A 22,593-nucleotide genomic window follows, 5' to 3' on the forward strand; every position below is an offset into this window, starting at 1 on the left:
ATTACTTGTGAGTGAATAATTCCTTAATTATTTACAAGTTTGTTTTATAATAATTGCAGTGCATATGCGCTAAAGATCCGGTCGTACCCATCACTACCTCGAACAAGTGTGCTTCCCGATTTGTTCGTTTTTAGGTCTTATATTTCGCTATTTGCTTTGGGGTCCCTGACACCCCGGTGGCCAATTGTCGGTACGCAGCATTACCGGTACCTCGGGGTCTCAGATACCCCGAATGCCGTAGTGTCGGTAAGGAGAGTCATCGGTGCTTTGGGGTCCCTGGCACCCCGGCTGCTGTAATTTTGGTATGCAGATACTCATCGGCGTTTCGGGGTCCTTAATACCCCAATATGATACCAGGTCGGTACGCAGAGATAGTCACTGGTGCTTCGGGGTCCTTGGTACCCCGGCTGTTATAATATGGGTATGCAGAGATACTCAACGACGATTCGGGGTCCCTGACACCCCAAGATGGTATCAGGTCGGTACGCAGAGATAGTTACTGGTGCTTTGGGATCCTTGGCACCCCAAGATAATATCAGGTCCGTATGAAGAGGGCACAACCAGTATAATTTTTTCCCACAGTTTATTTAATTTACTTCATTTATTTTTTTTTTGCTTATTAAATAAGCTCATCGAAGGGGAATAACATTTATCATTATATCCCTCTTCTGGGTCTCAGCCGAGGACCCCGTTTATTTTATTTTTTCCAGTTATTTATATAATTATATCCCTCATTATAGGGCAAGGCCATCTCAGTATCCTTTACATCCCTGCATTTCTTCCATCCCAGCATTCCTTACATACTTGCAACCCTTAAATACCCTATTTTTTTTTTTTTTTTTTCTTTAACGTGGTGGAAATCTTCAGAAAGACACCTCCAGCCCCCGTGGGGAGGGGCCGGAGGTAGTGTGGGATTTTTACCCACTAAAACCACCACGGTGGACTGCATTAGGGCGGTAGGGAGGATCCTTTGACCCTCCGTCATGTGCCAAACTCCGCCGACATCAGGGGCCACACCCGATGCCGGCACTCCTCGGGCCGCGTGCAGTGGAGACCGAGGCCCCAGCCCCGGAATTCCTTTACATCCCTTGTTCTCTGCATCCCTACATTCTTTTCATCCCTACATTCTTTTCATACCCACATTCCTCTCATCCCTACATTCCTTACATCTCCGCATCCCTTATAATAAATATATTATAAAGCCTGCTTCGAGTAAAGGTAAGTAAAGGTAAGTAAAGGTAAGTTAGTTCTTCTTTCCGCCGCCGGAGGGCGCTGTTTCGGCATGGAATCAGCGCCCTCTGGCGGCGAAAAAAGGAACCAAATCATGCTCAATTTCTGGCCCTCTGGCGGCAAAAATGCGAACTAAAATTTCGATGTCGGATCAGCGCCATCTGGTGGCGAAAAAAGGAACTAAATCATGCCCAATTTCTGGCCCTCTGGCGGCAAAAATGCGAACTAAAATTTCGATGTCGGATCAGCGCCATCTGGTGGCGAAAAAAGGAACTAAATCTGGCTCAATTTCTGGCCCTCTGGCGGCAAAAATGTGAACTAAAATTTCGATGTCGGATCAGCGCCATCTGGTGGCGAAAAAAGGAACTAAATCTGGCTCAATTCCTGGCCCTCTGGCGGCAAAAATGTGAACTAAAATTTCGATGTCGAATCAGCGCCCTCTGGTGGCGAAAATAGGAACTAAATTTGTATGTATGGAATGCAGGAATATAAGTGATACAGGGATGTGAAGGATACAGGCATGTAAGGGATGCAGAGATGTAAGGGATGAAGAGATGTAAGGAATGTAGGGATGAAAAGAATGCAGGGATGTAAGGGATACAAGGATGTAACGGATACAGGTGTGTAAGGGATGCAGGGATGTAAGGGAAGCAGAGATGTAAGGGATAAAGAGATGTAAGTGATAAAGGAATGTCCCACGAAGGGGGATAAAATGATAAATAAAGGGGATGGTGAATAAAATGGTATCGGTGTTTACAAATTAGTTTTTTTTTTTAACGTTAGGAAATCTTACATAAAACCCCCCACCGACCCCTGGGGGAGGATGGCGAGGGAGTGTCAGATTCCTACTGACTAAAATCCCACGGCGACCGACAGTGGCGCTAAAGGAGGGCCCTGTGACCTTACGTATCCTCGGAGCCCTCCACGCCTGGCACACTCGGGTGCCCATCTCGGGTGCCTAGCAAGTGACTGACACCGAGGATCGCACCCGGTGTCGGCCTCTCTTCGAACTGCTTAGAAGAGCGTCTGGAGCCGCCACTCCTAACGTCATTCGCTTTTGATATCGGTAGCAACTAAGCACAATTAACTATTTTGACAATCGATTTTCGACTTTAGCGATTAATTATTTAATTGAGAAAATTTTGTTTTTTCTCGAGTACAAAAATGTCTACTGTGAATTAGTGCGTGTGGATTACCTGTTAGTACGTGCAGTACCTGTTAGTACGTGCATTACATGTTAATTAATAAATTTATGAATTTATTAAAGTTACTTTACTTGTGAGTTCATTACATGAGGTTTTGCATTATTATTCTTTACTTTATTTATACACACTATATCATACATAAATCATATTTTAAAAAATGATGATTCAACAGAAGCTGTCGAATATTAACATATTTGTAAGCTAATTTTACATTGAAAAAAGAATATAAAATTACAGAAGTCGTAAATTCTACGAAATGTGCGGCTGTTTGTGAAATGCAGTCGCAAAATGCAACCTTATTCACCATTTTCATAATCGACACGCAACATCGACGACCACCTGTTGCTTTAGGCAGGAACCAACTGACAGTAAGGGGTTAACGAAGTCAGCTGTGCGTAAAATTGTGACTCGTATGCAATGGCTTTGAAACCTGTCTTTCTTTGCAACACGTTTCTTCCCCCTCTAGTACCTGTAACATAACGAAAAACTTAGTTTTAAATTCAGAAGAATTTTTCAATTACTTTCTGCACAATTAAATCTGTTGTATTGCATTGTACAAACAAAATGAATGAATTAATTAATATAATAACTGTATCTTGCAGTTAAATAATAATTTTTCAGCATAAAGCAATTTCTGGGTAATTAAATCCCTAATCATTAAATAGAAAATTTAAATCACACAATAAAAAAGAACAGAAAAAATTGATTTGTTCATAGAAAAGGGAGGCGTTTAAACAGTTATGTAGTACTTTTATGACATAATTGTAGTCGAACAGTAATCTCTCTACATAAATGCAAAAATATACAAGATCTTTATGATAATCACAATTGCATGTTTGTTTTTACACCTTGTTTTTCAATTTCAAATGCAATAACAGTAAATGTTTTCAAGCAACTGCAGTTTCATTCACGTTATCAAAATTCCATCGCGTGTTCACGTTTCACAGTTTGCACTTCTCTGGACGGTGTTTTCATAAAACGTAACTGTGAAAACCGGCCTCTAAGTCAAGGTCTCATTTCGTAATCTTCATGAATTATTTTAACGGCGTAAAAATAATTAGCCATAGCCGTTTTCAGAATGGTAACTGGTCTCTACGGAAATAGAGCGTGTATGAGTATTTTAAAAACCATACATCTCCGTTACATCTATCTCCGGTTTTGCACTGTTAGGTGTAAAACCGCATCGTTTAGTTAAATAACTATTGATATTGATTAGTCAAGCGATAAATGGATTTTTATACATCCAGTTATGTTATTTCTTAAGTGTCACTAATTGAATATTTTTATCAGTAATTATATCGAAATGAGATCTTACATAAATATCGAAAGGTATATACATTAAATAATTAAATAGTTTGTTAATGAAAGTTACTGATTAAGAACTGGAATTAAAGAAAATCAACATGCCTACGACTCGAAAGTTGATATAACATTAATAAATTTTAATTATATTTGTAATTTTCTATGTTTACATACTATAATATTATTTGTGGACATATTTTGATATATTTATAGTAAATTTGAAATTGCACAGGGTGAAGAATATACTATTGATTCAGTTTTTGGCTGAACCCTTTGATTGCGAGATACTCAAAAATAACAATTGGATTGGATGTTAACAATTTTTTCCTTTTTTATTTTTCAATTTTTGACATTATGTGTTATCCATTAGCTAACAGTATGATGGTAATGTCGTGGCTAACACTTAATGACAAAGATTGAAAAATAAAAGAATGAAAAACGAAAAGAAACTGATATTTAATTAAATTAATGTTAAAAGGTGTATTCGAATTAAATTAATATTCAATAAAATAAAAAACTTGAAACATACTTCAATAAGAAATTTATTCTAATGGGTAACTAATGAGCTAGGTAACATTGAGGCTAACACCTAATGACAAGGATTGGAAACTTTACAATACCTACTATGATACAAAGAAAAAAATCGTTCTCTCACCAAGGGTTCGATAAGGCTCCTCCTGCACCTTGACCATCCGCAACACCGCTAAAGACTCGACTCTTAATCTGGCAAGCTGGTATCAAGTTCCGAATGCAAGGATCCCCGATCTCGATTCCCAAGGATCGCGAATCTATCAGCGTTCACCTGCTCCCCTCTCGCCGGTTTTTGCACTATACCTCCTACCATCGTTTCGCCATTTCCCTCTCTCCGCGAGGCTGATGCACGATGCAGGGGAGAAAGACACGCCGCCTTCTGACCGGCTCGTAGTTGCTCGAAAACCTCTCTTACCTGCGCTGTGCGCTCGTTTCCATCCTTCGACACGCATTTTACATTCGGACGTTTTCGGCCTCTCGGTCCTCCGTTCAACGAAATCTTGCCGCCATTTTGGTAGCGGCCGGATCCGGTCACTCGCGTGCCCCGCCCGCGGGCGTCTTCACCGGTCGAGTCAGATTTCGCGGGCCCGGATCGATCAAACTGTCGGAAGCATGTTCGAATACGCGCGGCGAGCGCGCTCGCGAGTAATCAGTCGTCTTCGCAAACTAGTGATCTAATTCCTGAAGAATCTTTCAATTCGGGGATGCTGGATGTTAAAGCAGTGTTAACAAAAATAATCCATTAAAATTTTTCAGAAATATTTGAATTTTTCAAGGTTTGAGTGTTGTTTGAAGAAGTTCGAAAAGTGACAATCGAAGAATTAACCCTGTGGACTATTGCAGGCCCTGAAGAATATTTTTGGAGGCTTCTGAGATTATTTGTTGAGGAATTTTTAGATTTCCTGCTTTGAACTTTGAAAATTTCTGAAAATTAGATTCTGCGTATCTGAATTTTTCTATATAAATTAATGAAGAGTTTGATTAATTAATGCTGAAGAATTCAACATCGACGTAGTTTCAAAGCAGAAATAGATTTGATCTTTCCGAGCAACATTCCAGGAAGATCTCTGCAACAGAATCCAACTTGGACATCGAGAGGTTGGATGGCCAAGTTTGGCGACCGCGACAAATCCGCTTCGAAAGTGTAATTTGAACGGCTATTGACTAATCCCGTTTCGCGGTAACACTCTCACCGCGAATCTGGTTCTCCGACCGCGAATAAATCGCCGATAGTATCAAAGGGACACGTAACAACGTTCGATAGTGAATTCGTTCGCGAAGAAATTAGCTGAATTCTGATGAGAATCATTGATGGATGAATTCTCAGCTTGGTCGAGAGTCGTCGAAGAATCAACAGGTTGCCGAGTATTCCTAGTGCTCTTCGAGGTCTCTTATCTCGTCGGCAGACAGACGTCCGGGAACTTGAAGTTCGATCTTTGATCGAGGATCCTATCGTCTCGAGTGCGAGAGTTTCTCCTTTTGATCGGTTAATCGAGAGGATTGCTCGTTAGGAAACACTTGGTGTGTATTTCCTTGGTGAGGTGCGTCGTTGAAGAACCATTGGAAATTTTGTAACGCAGAAAAAGAAATTGCTGATTTCACAGTGAAGAAGTGTTGAATAAAAAACATTGTAGCAGGTTAAACAAGTAAAATGCAAAAAATGTGATATGGATTTTACCATTTAGCATAAAATTCTAAATGTGGTGGAAAAAATAATTATATCTTTCTATAAATCAGTTATTAAATCTTTGATTATTAATAATTTATCAATAATTAAATTGAAATAATAAAATAAGGATATTTTATTATTTTACTATAAAGTGATAAGACTTGTCTGTAGGGATTTATATCACCCTTTTAATAAGGAACAATCTTACTTTTCTGATTATAAATAATTGCAATAAAATTTGTAAGAAGTGGAAGAAGTGGTATATCATCAAAAGAAGAGATTAAATCTGTGGTTATTTAGAGGAGGACCCCTTGCCCCCTGTTCAAGGAGTAATCTTTTCTAATTATAAACAAGTCCTATCACAATTTCTAAAAAATTAAAATAATATTTATAACAAAGAAGTGAAATTTGATGAAAATAATAAATTAAACTTGTGCTTATCTACAGTGATACTACCCCTTACAAGAAATACTCTTCCTTAGTTATAAATAATCTCTGCCATAACTTCTAAACAATTCTGAAAGTACCCATAAAATAAAAAATATCAGCAAAATAAATGAAATTGATCAAAAGTATAGATAACTGTTTGGTATTAAAATCGTGGAAATCAAAGGATTAAACAAAGGGGTTCCAGGTCGTTGGAGGTGCACCGTGTGCCTGTCCATCGGTCTGAGAACTTTCGTCGATTGTCTCGGAGAAGATCTGTTGCTGGTGCTGCTGGTGCTGGTCGCGTGATTCATCGAGGCCACAGGTTGAGCGGGTCAGGGACGCAGGTTCTGTGGCTTCAGGTCGGTGCACGTTCAACCTGGATTTCTGCACGATTTAACGCGTCGTCGTGGGCTTCGCCGTCCAGCAGACGAACGTGACGATACAGTTCCTCGCCGGAGACGATAAGAGACGGGTTCTGGTTGATTAATCCCCGCCTGTTTATCGAGCGATTCTCGGCTCGTTAGGACGAGCCGGTGAAGCGGACGTCGAGCTTGTGTGCGGAGTGTGCTGTGAAGAAAGTGAGAACAGTGATACATCGTGGCTTCTGATGTGAATTGGATGCTCTGGTGAAGCGGAAACCAGCAGGGGAAGAGGAAGTGAAGTGGTGAGTAGATGCTCTGATGATCTTCTAGATTTAATAGGAAGATTTAGATAGGGGTTGATTAATTGTACATTTCATATTAAAGAAGTTACACAGCGTTGCTTGGGTATGAGCAAATATTTAAAGTAATGTTAATTTATCTTAATATTCAATGATACCAACAGTGGAAATGTGATTTATACAAAAATGTTATGAAATATGAAAAATTATTTTAATTGCATATCAGATGATTTAAACTATCATAATTAAGGTATTTTCATTTTTATACAGTAAAATACAGCGACGAATGAAACTATTTTTATGGAAAATTTATTTATAAAATGCAAAAATTACTGAAAAATGAAAAAAAGTATTTTCTTTTATATTCAGCTTCATTTTTGAGAAAATTGTATTGGTAAATTTCTGAAAATAAATATTTTTAAGACAATTTATTCCTTGTGAAAAAGATTAATTAATTCAATATATAATGAATGTTATAAATTAATAGATGTAATTATAAATATTGTGAAAATGTATTATTAGCCAGTTTTCTATATGATGAAAAATTATGGCTGATAATACACGCTTAGAGATATTAACAATCATTTGTATTAATTTATAACTTTATACGAGACTTCGATCAGGTGTAAGGACCTTACTAGGAAATAAACAAAGTTTATTAAGAGCGTTGTCCTCCGCCTCTATCCAACCGTGGAGCAGTGAACGTCGTTTAAAACCGGATTGCTCTAAATTCCCATTACTTTACGGTGTATGTACTTACTGCAACATCAATATGAAGTAGATAATCCTATTTTAGCTACAAAAATGTCCACACTTGTACTGCTTCGATATTAAACATTGTTTATGACGACTAAATATGTAATATCACTTCAAAATTAAAAATTTTTGCAAGTACATAACGGAAACTATTATTTCAGAATTCCATGTTTTGGATATATCAAATTTAAAAAGTTTCCTATCTGGTAGTTTGAAAATTTAGTAATTTGGGAATTCAGAAACGTGAAAATATTTTAATTTGGTAATTTAGTAATTTGAAAACTTAGAAATTTAGTAATTTGGTAACTTGAAGATTTGAACACTTGGAAATCGGAAAATTTATTAGTATAGATATCTAGAAATTATAAATTTAAAAATTAAGAAGTTGACACCCCGTCTCATCCCCGACTGCATATTGCACCTCAATACGCCACGTCTTCGCTGCACAATGAAAATTGTCCTTCTTGAAAAAAAGGAAAAAATATCGTTAAAGATCCCTTTCATGGGAAGAGAAGCCGCCACGAGGACCTATTAAAGAAGAATTACGCGTCTGGTCGATGCTTAATGCATGATCGACGATTAAGGAGGTTAATAAGCACGCTGCCGGTCGATCGAGATATAATTCAAGGATCGAGAGGATCACGATAGATCGTTCGAAGGTGGAGGCGAATAAAAACGAACAAATAGTTGCTATAGAAATTGCAACATTATCAGTAACCATGAAGATAAGGAACAGCTTGTCGTTGATTGACTGCAGTATACGTGTTGAGCCATTTAGTTAAAAGATTAACTTGATAATTAATCGAATTCAAGTTATTTATTTTATTTCCGAAGCTCCATTACCTTTCAAATATCTTTCCTTTTTCTTCTTTTCGACGATGATAACCTTGATCGGATTATTATGTGAATCATTCTGAGACAGAAAAAGTACAATGGATAATTGCTTGCAGATAATTAGAGCAATAAATATTTTGGAAGGTGTAATCGAGGATGTTCGATTCATCATTTGATGGTTAAACGCTGGTTCGCTTGGAAATGATAGTATTGGATGATCAATGATCAGTGGATCAGTGGATGGATATCTATTTCTCTTTGAAACGGAGGCTGAATTTATTATTTATAGAATATAGCTGTAAATATAGTGTCTAGAAAATGAAAATCAACACGGTATACGCAATATCAGAAATTTCAATGGATTCTATTCGACTTTCATCGTGGATAATTCGAAGCTAGAAAGAAAGTTCGAGCATTTCACTCGAGCGATTACGAAATCCGTCGAATCATCATCGTTTAGGCGGGAAAACGTTTCAATCGTTAGCGTTTCAAACTCACGGCGTAATGCCACGGTCATAAAACGCGAACTTTCGCATTCGGTTGTTCCTTTCGCACGCATCTGCCGTGGAGAAGCTCGCAACGCGGAAACGCTTTGCTTTTACACCGAAGATCGTTCACCGTTCGCCAAGAATCAACCAGAGGAATCTCAAGGAGCTTGTTATTTTTTAAATATGAATCTCACTTTCTGTTCCTTTTTGCGGAGCACCCAAATTGCTCTCATTTCGTACAACAATAAGGAAATATTTAAACAAATATTAAATATTTACCTTGTATTAGGAACCATAGAGAGCATAGAGGATTAATTTTTTCAAAATCATAGTAACTCCTTATTACATTCTCGCGCCACTATTCAAATGCACAAAAGCGTGGGAAAATATTCAAATTTAATATAGTAATCAGAAAGGCGTGATAATAGGGGCAGCGAATTTATCAATCATAAATTAAATATCCTGTAAAAATTTACAAACTTGCAAAACCCAAATTTTCAGCTTCAATAATTTTAAAATAATGTTTATTTTTAATGAAACTTTAACTTTGTTAAGTATTTTGTAATATAAAATTAAAAAATTGCAATTTTATTAATTTAAATTAATTTTAACAGCAGTAATAATAATCCATTATAAATATTATTGCACCTGCCATGAATCAGATATCAATCTACTGATACGAATAATCTATTTAACGGTACCTACCCGTAGACGTAACAGTTTCACTTTAGTCGGTGCTTCGCTTTTCTCCCCTTTTAAGTCCGAATACTGAATATTCATCCAGCGATCACGTCGCGAATTAACACGATTCCCCGCAAAAATGACAGAAATGAAATCACGAACGTTCCGTAGCTTCGCATCGATGCCCTTCTTCGTGGATGGATTGATTTATCGACAGCTCGTTATGCAAATCACGTCTACCCTTCTCTCCTCTTGGATCACACTGATTCCGCGTGCGATTGTTTCGTAATCGAACTGATACCTGCTCGTATTTAAATGTGGGACACGTCAATCGTGCATGCTACACAAATTGCCGGTTAGATTTAGTAAACCTGTTGCATTTTTATTTTTAATAATTAACTATTGCTCAAAAGTCATAGGTCATTCGTTTTAATAATTTTTTAGCATAGGTGTAGTTGGAGATGAAGGAGTTAATCTTTCTTACAAGATTGAAAATTTCTTGTCATTTATAATTTAATAATGACGTGATTAACTTTGTTTAACCTTAGGTTAATATCTAAATAATATTCAAGGGTTAATATAATTTTCAGATTTTTTTAATTACATAGAGAAATATTTAAAATAAATTGCACCTGCAATTTTCATTGAAACATGTACGTACAAAAGATTCGTTAAGTCATCCTGTCTCGTTACTTTCAACCAGGTCTTATGCGCACAAAAGCTTCAAGTGCGCCACTTTGATGGTTGCGATTCTGTGCAAAGTGTTTCGCAATTTCTGGGTTCCAATATGGAACACAGCCGATCAACCGTGATCCAATCATTCTTATTTCTTTCGAAACACATTTTGCTTCGGACAGTTTGTCGAATATATTGAATTCTTTCTGGGGCGGCAGTCAAAATATTAAACCATCTATATTCAATTTCGTAGCTGCGAAAATATTATTCATAGCTATAATTATGTAATCAATATTTAAACAAAATTGTTTTCTACCAAACATTATATCTAAATAATAAAAGTATTTGAAAAATCATTTTTTATAATAAATTTCAATTAAAATTTGTCGATCCCTCTAGGAGTATATATTTTTGTATCAATTTTTGGCCAATTTAAATCCAGAATAAAATTACAAAATAAGAAGTTAATATTTTTGTTATATTTTTGAACATTATTTATAATGTCCAAGTTTCCTTTCATTCCTGTGAAATGTAATTCTCCTCATTCGCGTTGCATCAATCAACGGTCTATTCATTTACGCGTGAACTCTTTCTCTCGTCGAAGAGCACTCGGAATCTGCTCTTCTCGGCTCGTTGTTTCGCTCTTATTCAGATGCAAATGCTTGAACTCACGAGGTGAACCGCGACGAACACGCCGGAAGCACCGTCGAATTCCGAGGGTACGTCGGGCGAATTTGCATCCTAGCCGCTTAACGCGACCGATCCTCCGGGAATTTCAGCACCGTTAGAGACCGTGCGAACATGGACGGTGAAGATATAAAGGCCGTCTTTTTTCTAAGAGTATCTATCTCGAAATAAATCGAAACTAACGTCGTTCTTATACATTCTACATTTAACTCTTAATCAGCGGAGCCAAACATATACAAGAATATTAACCTAAAGTTGAATACATGATGTTTAAACAGAAGACTTCTATATATTGAAAGGGTAATTTTTAAAGGAACAATGTAAAATTGAGAGAATGAAAATAATATAAACCGTCCAAAACTTAAGAGTGCTTTTGGGATATGATTATTTAAGAAATTTCTAAAAAATTATTTACTTTCACTTATGCCTTTAAGATTAGTACCGAAGAAGTGATTTTGATTTACTAACGATGTTCTCAATAATAAAAAAAAGAAAGCGTTAAAAATAAATCGTTACATACAAGATCTGGTCTTCCTGTACAGGGTTAATAATCCAGTGAAAATTTACTAAACTTTCTTTTTCCAGTTTCTAATTAGCGCGAAAAATAATTCTTAAATTTACTGTTTCCTTCAAAACTTTCTTCTTTTTCCTTCTATATTTATAAATTATAGCGGCTTAAATTGAACGTTATTAAAGTTATAAAATTCACATCTAATATCTAAATTTATATATGTTTTAAATTTTTATCCTTCATCAAATCTTTCTTATAAATAAAAAAAATATTTTTCCAACGATTTTCCTCAAGACGTTGAATCGATAAAATCTACGTGTATTTATTACTTTCCTTTATTATTCTCCGTTATTTCTTTGAAACGCACCCTTTATTTGATCTAACATTGAAATGGTATTTCTAATCGCAAACAATTACGCACAATTTTACCAACACTACAGCACGTGTTAATGTTACCTATAATTTCCATAAACGTGGTAAAGGCTGAGAAACCGAGAAGATTTATCATTTCTCTCCTATACCTATTCAACTACGTAGTATGAATAATTAATGCATCACATAAACGCATATGGTTACACTGTAAAACTATGTACCTGTTAGATGATAATAATGCAGTTAATTGCATCGTGTGTATTCGTACACGATACGACTTAGCTGCATTTTTCCGGGTGCACTTTAAGCAAGGGCAAATTAACGGCCATGTAATTGTTGCATGCATGCATTGTGAAGTTCTTAGAAAAGAAATTCTAGATGTGTAATATAGCTGTTCTGTGATTCTTTATTGTGTTAGTACGAAGAATAAGAAAAAGAAGAGGAAGATCAAGAAAATGAAAAATTATAGCACAGAGTACTCAGACAAAAGGAAAATAAATTTCAATCTCCATTCCAATTTCGTAATTTCTATGAAAAGAATGCAGAGAGTATATTACCCTTTTCTTATTTTAATAATGGATCTGGTATTTTATTCAATAAATGAAATGTAAAAAAACTAATGTCTTTGATGAAGGTTACTGTTAAATAATAATACCACTATAATTAATAAAAAATGAGAAAAATACGATCATGAGACTCATCATGGTAATGGTAATAAAATCGCTAATGAACAAAATACATAAACAATTCCATTGCCATTCCATTGAAGGGAAAAATAAAACTTTTCATTAAATAAATGGCCATGAGACTCAATGGTATATAAAACTATAAAGAAAAAGAAACTGCGATAAAACCGCTAATAAAAAGCATACATAAACAATACTCTTCCATTGCTGCAAATCCACATGGAAAAATAAAACTTTTCATTTAATAAATGGCCTGACAGTCAAACAGTAAAAACCGCGAGAATTGATGATAGTAAAAAACTAAAACAAAATGAAAAGGAAACTTAAATATTCCAGAGCACCGATCGAAATAAAAATTCGCTATAAAAGATCAATTATAGTAGTATCATTTTGTCAAGGTGCGAAAAGTTTCCTCAACAAGGAAGAGGTATTTGTGACAAAGTGTATCGTGCGCTTTGTATGTCAACGATCTATCATCGGTATCTCCTCTTCCCCTTTTTTTACCACTTTCCAACCGGCTGTCTTTCGCTCCTATTACAGATATATCAGACCGTATTGATTATGCGAGCGACGTGTAGTCCCAGCAACGTGTGTTACTATCGATCGCGGATAGATGAGTGGGTGGAACGTGGACGTTCCACTTTTCTCGACCCGAATCGCCCGTTTCTTTTGCTCATTTGAATTTCTTACCGCTCGCTCCACGAATTACCATCCCCTCGAATCATTTCCGGTGAATTCGAGATCGAATTGAATTTTCGTGGATCGCGTTCGTTAAATTTTCATCGGATTGTTTGTCTGCAACGCGGGGCATTTTAATACTTTACAAAAGGACCGTTGAAAAATTTAATTATAGAGTTAACCTGTCGCTTTTGAAAATTGCATACACCTTTGCAGCTGGTTGTTGATTAAATATTGAACGCGGTTGGTTAATGGAATTGGAAATTATGTTTGAAGTGGACAGTGAGAGATTGATAAATAAAAATAGAAAAATAGATTGAAAATCTATTGGAAGTAAAAATATTGAAAAATTTCATTTGTTCTTTTGAAGTGCAAGTATAGTTCAAGAATAATACATTTAAAAAATAATAAAATGTGAATTTTTAATAAAACATTAATTTTTAAATTACAGTGGTCTAGATCTCTAAATCTGAAATGATTTTATTTAAATAAAATGTATTCCATATTATATTAAATTATTTTATTTGTGTCCGTTAATTTGATTTTTATTGTTTCTTAACTGTTTATTTTTGGAAGATGTAATATTTTTCATATTTCTACCTTATATTCAATCATATGTGTATTCAAATCGTTGTTAAAGAACATGATTTCCTACAATCTACGGAACGATTAATGTTTCTTCATAATGACCAGCATTCTGCGTGACTTCTCCACCTCTGTGGATTAATTTGTCAACGTCATTTCCACAAAAATCGCGTTTATCAAATGTCCTCTTAATAAAACACACTATAAAACACACGAGCACTATTTATGTACATGAATTACAATTTCAAGTGTTTCGCACCTCCGCGCTTGTTCCTGAATTTCCCTTAGAATTTGTATGCGAATGTAAAACATGGAAATGCTTGCTGAGCTTTATGTTCACCCTCTAATATTAAAACTCCAAAGTTTAGAATGAATTTATAACTTTCTGAGTACTGTGTTATCACAATTTTCTACTTATTTAAAGAAAAGTTTCATAGTACCCAATGAAAATTGATGACTACAAATGTTTAAAAAATACAAGAATTTCGTACAGATCTGCAAATATAATGCAACCAAGGATAAAGTCGCGTTTACTTTTAAGCAAGTACCCAGAGTCCGGTAAAAAAAGTTTGACTTCTAAATTTAATTTAAAAATATATATAAGAAGGGATTTACTTTACATTTGCATGTCCAAGACTCAGAAAGCTCTAACACTGCCCTGATAAAGGGTTGAATTAATGATTTTATATAGCATTAAAATTATATCATTTAGGGGAAGCTCAATTTGAAAAATAAATTGTAAAATGTCTGACTGCAGACGGCCCTTTCTTCTGTGGCAGCTAAAGTATGAACCCACCAATGGCGGACCATGAAGAGACTCCCCAAAATTCAATTTTGTATTTCATATCATTTCCATTTTCTAAATTTTAAACATAAAGTTTAGGTCTATATTGACCCAGACTGCGCTGTTCAAGGGTTAAATTTCATCTTCCCACGATGTTATATATAAAACTCAACCACCCAAGCACCACCCTAAATACCAATCACGAGCAACAACAAAACTTTCCACGCGTACAGGTGTTGGGTCATCGAAACGATATCAGCCCCGGGCGGAGAGGAGCCGCGAGGTGTCCTCGAAGGGTGGCCGATCGCAAACAATTTCGTAACACGACGACGCGACAAATTACCAGGAGGGCGTCGTGTAAGGAAAAAACTAGGAAATTAGTCCTGTTCGCAGAAGGAGGCAGGGTGTATACGAGCGTGGATGCCCGAGGGATAAATGGAGGGGGTGGTCGGCAGGAAAAAAGGGGCGCAGCCGCGGCGAGCGACCACCCCCGCGACACGTTTGCGAGCGCGGCGGCTCGTCAGTCTCGGTCAGTCGTTGCTGGCCGAAAGTCGTGCGAGGGAGGAGAAAAAAGGGAGAGTGAGAGGGAGAACGGGATGCCAGGTGAGAGAAGAGGAATCGACGAGAGTAAGTAACCTGGAAAAATTGGAGGAAAGAAACAACCGTAAGAAGAATAATCGAAGATGGGGTAAGGAGAAAGTGGTTGATTAGAGAAAGTAAAAGTCGCGACACGGTCGATCAAACGGTTAATGAGGTAAAAGGTCAATATCCAGGGAGAAGGAACGATGAAAACTCGAAGAAGAAAAGAAAAAGGAAATAGAACAAGAGCTGTTCAAGAATTTGCCCTCGTGGCAGCGGCATTATCGCCCCTGGCAACAAGCTGAGCAAACTGATAAAAAAGCGATACATTTAACAAAGAATGTGAAGGAAAAAAAAATGAGAAGTGGAAAGGTGGCTTCCTCTGCTCATGTTACCGCTCCTGTCGTTATTGTCCATAGGCTTATTTTAAGGGCAAACTGTGGCGCACTAAAAGTTAAAGGTATAGTCTCCGTCGTAACACAGTGAAGTCTTAAAATTCTTCAGAAGCTAAGGTACATTAAATTTAATGGACGAAGTAACAGTTTAGGGGAGATAAGGACTTGGAAGTTTGGCGAGGTTTGGTAGAGTGTCAATGTGCTCTATGCAATGTATTGAAATGGTTTTGGGTATAGGATCAATTGGTGGTGCTTTTTGGGAGTTTGCACAGTAGAAATAATTATATTTAATAGAAAATATGATATATTCCTGGAAATATAGAAATTAGTATCAGGGTAATCTAAGGATTAAAAATAATAAAAATCTGAAGGTATAATCCTTATTTTTACTTATTTCGAAAATTGGAAATAATAATTAAGAAACACAAATAATATAAGAAAATATACCTTAAAATAAATTAACACATTAATTACCATAGTGAAGATGAACATGTATAATTAGACACCTTGAAATTCTAATTATTAAGGATTTGAATTTTTTATATTTTTGTTTTATAATTATTCAATTAATCGGCATAACAATCGACGCGTTAAAAATAAATAATCCCTCATCAAACGTCTTACAACCTGAAGGAAAAACACATCAAGAAAAAACTCACCCAGCAATAAACAAAAAAGAAGAACCAGTATAATAATTCATCAAACGTGCCATAGTTTGAGATGAAAACAAGAAAAGAACCACCCACCTGAAGGAAAACTTTGTACACCCTCGAAAATAAGGCTGGTTATACAGCAAGAATAAAAAAGAAAAACAGGGTCAAAGAAGACGTGGTCGAATCGAGGGGAGGAACGTGGGCAAGGAAGAGCGAACAGCTCGACAGGGCGGTAAAGAGGGAGCGGACAGACGGGACCCGTCAGTATCGTGGTTTCCGTGGAACTGAACGGAACCGAGCGGAACGGAACGGAACGCCGCACACGCCGGAACGACAGCAGGCGACCGGTACCGAAGTTTCACGAGAAGGTTCGGCCGGTTTTTCGTGTTCAGTTCGTGTGCCGCGCTCGGTCCGTGCACCGTTTCTTATTTCGTTCCGTGAATGTTGTTTCTTTCCGGATATATTATCTCATTGCACTCTCGATATGTCGTATCGTTGCTCTCGAGCCTCGACGCCCGAACCGGAAGCGCTCGGTGCACGCGACAGAAAGTCGAATCGAACTCGACTACTTTCAATTCTTTGTGAGAACCACTTTGAGTCCCGTTTCTATTTTTTTTTTTTATTTGTATTCGTGGGGTTGGATAAAGAGTTGAGTTTTGAATTTTGAAATTGATTTTGATCAGTGTAAGGTCAATAATTGATATCTTCTACTGAAAGGGGTTTGAACACGTTTGGGAGGATCTTTTTAGTTTGGACGGATTGAAATTGGGTTTATGGAATTTTAATATACTGTTTTTTGGTTTTGTTTTAAGGAGTTGAGTTGAACTGAATTGAATTGAAATGAGTTTGAGTTTATAGGTGTAGACTGATACATTGAGGTAGGTTTTAATGAAAATTGATAAATTTTTATTTCACTGAGAAATTCCTTTTAAAAAAAATGTAAAATTGCAATATCAAACTAAAATTGAAACTAAATATGAAACTATATAGAAAACGTTAATACGTTGATTTCCATATCATTAGTTGACAAAGAAAAGAAAGAAAATTAGGTAGCATTACTATTACAGTATTAGGTACAGTAATTTAAAAATTCTTTAATAATTAGAATATAAATGTGTCTGACCATACATGTCCATTTCCACTGTGGCAGTCAACGTTTTAACTAATAGACGATTATTACCCATTAGAAATTTTAATGAGAACGTTTCTTATCTCATTTCCCGCGATAAACTTCAATTTAAATATTAAATAAAATACAAACATTTGAAAAACATAATGCAGTAGAGCGTAGTGATGAAGAACGTGTGGAATGCAAACACGTGGTGCAAAGTTTCTACGTTATACAACATTAAATAGAGATTTCCTGTTTTCATTTTTTATCTAAATTATTATCAACATTCAAAAAAGTGAAATCTTTTAATTAAGCATAAAGTTTGTTATTTTCAATTTACACGTGTTACGTTAAATATTACTATTCGTATTAATAATAGTAGAAAATTTATTTTATACACCACAGTTTCAATTCATCATAAACGGCAATTCAAAACTAAACTGTTATCAGCAATTTCAAAACTTTTAAACTCCTGTTATCTAACATTTAATTAATTCTAAATGAAAACGCGTTGCGATTAGCTGATTCTATAAGTGGAAAATCATTTTTAATTTCCTACGTGCTAATTGTACGTTGAAAACCAATTCAACCTGTTCGCAATCTTATCTTACTTTATTAAAGGCTCGTGTTACTTCTTTTCAAATAGCTGACGCTACGAATTTTTGAACGCGAACACCTGAGAGGCGATTAATTTCCTTCGTTTGCAATTCAATATTAATTACAATTTTTTTAATCTGTTAACTGACAATCAAATATTAATTATAATATTAAAAATATAATGATTGAGAGTTTCTAAAAACGATTAATTTTTTAATTCTAATTAATATTACGTAGAGTAATAAACATATCAAAAGCATTAAATGTTACAATTATTAATAGAAGGTAACAGTCATCAACGAATCAAGATTAATATTATTTTTCCTTATTTTATTCACTCGATGAATATCCACGGTTGTTTTAGACTGCAGTGAACGTTTTATTAGTACTAATTGTCAGTTATTTATTTTTCCAATTTATTTTCAATTTTCAAGTCCAACAATTCTTATTTTAGTATTACTTCTGGAAATTTTTACCTCAACAATTTTTTTTATATTTTTTCACGAGAAACCAACCGTTTTATTCTGTTTTATCGTTCCCTGAATCGAGACGAAAGGCTCGAACAAGACGGCAGGAGAGGCAGTCCTGGTCGAAAAAAAAGCGAAGGGTCTACCTCGTGATAGTTCGAATGGACGTTGAACAGGAAGGAAACGGAGTTTATAGCCTGCCAGTAAAACTTTTGTCGACTCTATCATGGCAGAATCGTAATTGTCGTTCGTCATGCACTATATACGACCTCGACTATGCGGCTGCTTTTTGCGCAGTCGTGATAATTGCATCGATTGTGGCCCGATCGCGAAACACACCTCGCCAGAGAACACAAATCGGGGACGGGTGTAATTTTCCTTCGATCGAGAGGAACAATCGGTTCTGTATAATTCAACATCAATTCTCATTCGACAGAAATACAAAATTTTCGGACTTATTACAATTAAAATATCGTCTTGTATCGCGAAGAAAGATTCTTTGATTTTAACCCTTTAATTAAAATTTTTTAATTAAGTATGCTTTAATACATGTTGGTACAATAAAGTTGAAAATTTATGGAATGTTTTTTGAATGTTGCAAAGCAAATTAGTTCTCACTTGATAAAATGACACTTCAAATAAATAATGGTACAAAGGAACCGTCTATGGAAATTGAATTTGGCAATTCAAAGAAGAATTAATTTCACTGGGACATGTGACATTCCATCTCACTACTGTGTGCCAGGTTGAATTTCCTGTTTAATTGGGATATCTTTAATTCGATTTTGGTGGGTTTTAAAGTTCAATTTGTTACTTTGTTAATTTATTAATTTATGTTTCAAGCAAGTCTGAGTGGTTCTGATATATGAAAACAGGAAAATGTTTTGCTAAACATGAATTGCTAAAACTTCAGATTGTGTTTAAGCAGATTTTACCACCAAACGCTAGTTTACTATTTAATTGCACAGAAAAGATTCATGTCGATAATGATCTTAGTAATTGCCCCAAGATAACGATCCTTAATTTTGTTCCTTGATTCACCAATTCTCTGTCGATCTTGCTTCTTCGATTGTAAGGTTAAAAGCTTGTTAACTTGGCTTAAATAGATTCTGTTTTGAAATTTTTATTCAACTCATTGATGGCTACTAATACTGAAGTTATGATTAAAATTCAAACAGGTTTAAATAAGGAAGAGGAAAAATAATTTCTTTCGATTCTTGGAACAGTAGATGAATGCAGGGTCATGTGAACCCATCACTGGAACATCATTATATAACAGATTGAAAGATGAATTGCAGAAATTAAAAGCTATTATATAATACCCCCTTTGAAGGGGGGAGAGGAGATAGAAATGTATCATTCTTTTAGACTATGTTGGTGGAAACATGGCACTAATATGCTCACGTGGCAATATAACGAGAGTCTACTGTGTAAGATTCCACTTAGAATAAAAAAATAATATAATGTCTCACCTCATTAACATCTATTCCAAATATTTATCTTCATTCCAAAATATAGTTTCTGCAATCATTCAAATCAGAAGTGTTCCAAGTTAAGGAAAAATTTTCGCCAATCTTCCAGTTTGTTCGACACCAAAAGAAAGCAACATTTATTTCTAAAGGTTTGATTCATCGTATGTATAATGAAATTTGATTCACTACCATGCCACTGGTTTCGATACGATAATGATCGATTCCTTAAAACCGTGACAGAATCGCATCATTGACTTTCAATTCGAGATCGATTCAGCAGCCATGTCAACGCGATTCGCAAATCACTTGCAAAACCTTGTCGCCCCCGTAGCAAACATCCTCTCGCCATTTTCCTCTCGGAATTTATTTTGCGATCGATAAATAAATCATTTATTTCCTTCTTTTCAAATGAGGGAAATCGAAATCATCGAACATTATAGAAAAGTGAAGAATTTGTACCAATTATTAATTTCTCTTATGAATTTAAATTGACTCTTGGGACTTAGAAGGTTAAATATTTAAAAAATTTCAATTATTTTTTATTTTTGTGGAAGTTTTCTGTCTTTTGAACGAAAATGTATTTCTGTTTTTAAATGCAATTGTGATACAATGATTTCTTCATCAGAATAGTAATGAAATTATGGAATAAAATTTGGAATAAATGTATTCCAACAAAATGTTCAACGATGTACAGGTAACAGCTTGGTACCTGGAACCACGTGTTCCACGTTCCGAGAAATCAGAGGAAAGAGAAAGGAAAATGTATCGCATAAGTATTGTCGTTCGAAGAAGGAAAAAGTGGAAGAAACGAAGATCAAGGGCATCAGAAAGGTTCTGGCGGGTCTTGGCACTGGAAGAATTCACAGATGTGCAGTGTATAATCGTGGATCTTGCAATGCCATCACTTGCTGGATACCGATTCACCATGAACTTCAACAACATTATTAAATTTCTAATTAACTTCTCAAAGTTCAAAAATTACTACTAGAACAATTAAACTCGACGAAATCACAAATTTTAAAATTTTTTATTTTAACACTTTAAGGGTCTATATTTTATTAGATTAATAGCTTTCCTTTTCTATAATAATTTATAGAAAATTTTTTAATGTATTCCTTTTTTCTCAAATTGTAATTAATTGCAAGAGCGAGAAAATATTCAAATTCAAATTAATAATTGAGAAGCTGTAATGTTAAAGACACTGAATTAATTTGTACACCTAATGTTTGAAGAAGCTAAATCGTTCTGCTGTATCGATTTTTAATGATCTTCTAATGATCGTGGCAATCACGAAAGCAATTATCTTGCGACATGAAAATATAGACAGTTGAACGTTCACTTAATTGAATATTGATTCACCGAGGAATATCGAATTAGATCGTTGTCCGAACGATCATTGCTGGTTTTAATCGGTGAAAGTAGATTCAGATGCAATGCAGGAGATGCATTTGGTGCATCCACGCTTGCAACGTGCAGCGTGTCGTGTCTGTTCGCGATCAAAGATTAACCGTTTCTTCCTACAGTTCGAATCCTTTCATTTTCTAGTAAAAAAAAGCGTTTTACATATCCGTCGATCGACAAGACACGTCTCTTTGCAAAGGAAAGAGAAAAGAGCGGATTACTGTTTCAATCACTAACAGTATGGAGTATTCTTTTTATTTTTTATTTTACTTGTTCTTTTTAATTAAACTAAATTTAATTTCAATGATTCAGAATTGTTTAATCATAATTCTTATGCTACTTATCTTTTTATTTAAATTCCAATCATAAATTTTATGATTTTTTATTTTCATAATATTTCTATCACCTATTATTCAAAGTATTTAATACAAATATTCCTAATTAGCATTTCTAATATGAGTTTCCGAGCTCCTATGAAAATTAAACGAGAAATACAACAATTTAATTTGATTTATAATTAATAAGTTTTTTACGTACTTTGTATTTAATTACCAAAGAGAAACAAAAACTTATGTAATAGGTGGAATGACGCGAATCTTGATGGATCTGGTAATTGATTTAGCATCAAGATATTAAAGATAAATATTAGTTATGACGATAAGAACATCGTTTGTAGAAGTACTAATAAGAAAACTGAAAAGATTTATGAACCTTCACAGTGTTAACGATCGACTAATTGCATGCCAATCTTCGACTACTTTCACGAAAGGATTATCGATAATTCAGATTGATTTGCCCGATGCATCCAATCGATTACTGCAACAGCAAGTGCATAGTAAACGGGATAATGGCATTAATCGTTGGTTCGTGATCGAATAGGATTTATGAAAGAACCGGGAGTAATTGCGCAAATTAGGCTTGATTTTTGCAACATGCAACATTTCCATTTTGTTTCTAATTTATAATAGGTTAACAAATCTAAAGTTTGAACTTACCCAAATGGCTGTGCAGTTGTACGTTCCTGGTCCTTGTAGTTTTGCAATTTCTCGTTAAACAGAAAAATCTGAAAATTAAAAAAGGACAAAAATTAAAAAAAAGAATGAATATTTATTTAACAAATTGAAATGCGTTTTATAGAACTGCAGAAAATGATG

At 35.2% G+C, this 22,593-nt stretch overlaps 1 protein-coding gene and 1 long non-coding RNA gene across 3 annotated transcripts in view; one reads left to right on the forward strand and one right to left on the reverse strand.

Annotated features, from left to right (window-relative positions):
• Positions 1–2,527: 2,527 nt before the first annotated feature.
• LOC114872308 overlaps positions 2,528–22,593 on the reverse strand; it is a 157,868-nt gene continuing 137,802 nt past the window's right edge. For both annotated transcript variants that reach the window (XR_006829260.1, XR_006829259.1), the window contains 3 exons: positions 22,435–22,502; positions 4,393–6,933; positions 2,528–2,904 (listed from right to left, as the gene is read on the reverse strand). This is a non-coding gene — a long non-coding RNA (uncharacterized LOC114872308). The remainder of the gene's footprint in view (positions 2,905–4,392; positions 6,934–22,434; positions 22,503–22,593) is intronic.
• The window catches only part of LOC114871509, a 71,760-nt gene continuing 56,106 nt past the window's right edge, over positions 6,940–22,593 (forward strand). The window contains exon 1 of the mRNA XM_029177490.1: positions 6,940–7,030. The gene's annotated coding sequence lies outside the window, so the exon portion shown is untranslated. The remainder of the gene's footprint in view (positions 7,031–22,593) is intronic.

Source organism: Osmia bicornis, chromosome 3, assembly GCF_907164935.1.
Source record: "Osmia bicornis bicornis chromosome 3, iOsmBic2.1, whole genome shotgun sequence".
Classification (NCBI taxonomy): Eukaryota; Metazoa; Arthropoda; class Insecta; order Hymenoptera; family Megachilidae; genus Osmia; species Osmia bicornis.